The 2,122-nt window shown below is 42.6% G+C and overlaps 1 pseudogene; it reads right to left on the reverse strand.

Moving 5' to 3' along the window:
* Positions 1 to 212: 212 nt before the first annotated feature.
* Positions 213 to 1,705, reverse strand: LOC102397995 (annotated as a pseudogene).
* Positions 1,706 to 2,122: the final 417 nt, after the last annotated feature.

The following is a 2,122-nucleotide window of genomic DNA, read 5'->3' on the forward strand; positions in this document are numbered from 1 at the left end:
CACATCACTTTTTGATTAATTTCCATTTGCCCCATATTTACGGACTCAGTATGCATGTCCTAGGCACCAAGGACAGAACAAAGCTTAGAAAAGTTGTTTTATCAAACTTTAGTTCCATGAGAGAACAAAACCATGAAAAAGTGCAAAATATACACAGTTCCTGACAGTACACACACAGGATTTTTTCTTACTAAAAACCATAAAATTTTACATTTGTGTAATGAAGTTAGAGTAGATTTCACTTCATTGTTAATATACAAGTTTTTGCTTCAAAGTGCTTATTTTATTTAAAAAAGAAAAGATTAAAAGAAAGGGTGGCAGGATTTTTTTTTTACAACAAACGTATGTCTTGTGTCCCAGTCCCCTTCCTCCTCTTCTTTTAGTGCAATACAGAGCAGCAGCTTTATTGAAACATCTGATTTCAAAAGATGTTCCTGAAACGTCACCTACAGCAGCACCCTCGGCGTCCTGTTGGGGGTGGCTCCTTTTTTCTTCCGCAGTCATTCTAAACCTTTCACAACTTCACCACTTTCATTCTCACCTCAAAAACTTCATGGATGGCCTTCCAGAAGCAATGAAAATTATAGTCAATCAGCCCTTTTCTTTCAAAGCTTTCCTCTCTAACAAAGCAAACAAGAGCCAGAAACTTTGTCGCCTCTTTTAAATAAAGAACTGTTGTATTATTCAGCTTTATAATGGCTGTTGATTCCTTGTCACAGGGGGTTCCTGCTCCATCTTCTTTGAGGCCACAAATACAAGAAATATCAATGACCACATCATCATGTCACAGCAGAGCTCCTAGGTTTGCATATCCACAGGGGTACTATCTGTTGTGATATAAATCTTACTGACCACATCAAAGAGAAACAACTTTTCAATTTCAAAATTTGAGATAAAGATGTTTAGCAAATTCTCCAGGGTGGGAAGTTGTGGAATCAGTTCCTGAACCACTTTGCCAAAAGCTTCAAATATTGAATGGTCATATATGCTTGTCAGATAAAAGCTGACATGAATTTTTTCTAGCCCAGCATCTGCAAGGGCATCATTTACCCTCTGGTGAATGTCTCTCTGGGTTTCAATTTTGTGGTCATCTGATAGACCCATCCACTTTGTGAATAAACACCTCAAAGTTGATGTCGCTGTTGACTTTGTAGGCCATGGTCACTGTAAGGTGGATCCTGGCCAAGGCCTCCATGTAATCGTCCTGGGAGTCTATGACAAATAGAGCTCCTGTCCCTTGGAAGATCATCTCATAGTCAAAGGTGGGGTCAAAAAAGTCAATCTGTCCTGGAAAGTCCCAAATCTGAAAATTAACAAAGAAACTGTTGGAAACGTCCTCCCGACAGATCTTCTTCGTGCTCTCCAAGAACAGAGTTTCCCTGGGAAACATTTTATGAAAGACGACTTTCTGGATGGATGACTTGCCGCTCCTTCTTAGGCCTGTGTGCAGGATCCTTGGCTTGACCTCTGTGCTAAGGGGGTCGCTAACGTCCAGAACTCCCTCCTCCGCCCGGGTGTCCAGCTTGGTGTCCGAGGAGTGGGACCCGTCTCTGTAGTCCACTAGCCCCATCAGCTTTTCCTCCTCCTCCAGCTGGGGCTTCCCCAGCACCTGGCTAATCACGCCCATGGCCGTCCATCCGGGGAATGACGGGCGTCCCCGGTGGGGAGGGGGTGTCGGCCAAACCTCCTGGTCTGCAGCTGGCATCCTGTTTCTAAATTGAGGTTTTGTCCTGAGGTCTGTGGCCGGAGGCAGAGACCACACTTCCCCACAGCGGTCTCGTCCAGGTCCAAGATGGAAATGTTTTTAAATATTTAACAGTAAAAATATAATTCATAAAATTTAAGGAAAAGCAATGGAAATTTCTTTAAGAACCTTGGTATAGAAATGAAGTATGGCTACCTCTTGAAGATTCATAAGAAAGGAAGAGATTATTCCTCTTTACACGCCAGCTTCACCATCACCCTATGCTGGTTTCAACTACACAAATGAGCCAGAGGACCCCAGTGACACATATTGTAGTCTCTGAAGTCTTTTACTTTAGTTGCAGCCTTCCCAGTTGCTGAACCCATCTTGACTCAGACAGAAGGCATACTTTAAAATGCCTGTCCTTACCTTATTTTT

Source organism: Bubalus bubalis, chromosome 3 (genome assembly GCF_019923935.1).
Source record: "Bubalus bubalis isolate 160015118507 breed Murrah chromosome 3, NDDB_SH_1, whole genome shotgun sequence".
NCBI classification, from domain to species: Eukaryota; Metazoa; Chordata; class Mammalia; order Artiodactyla; family Bovidae; genus Bubalus; species Bubalus bubalis.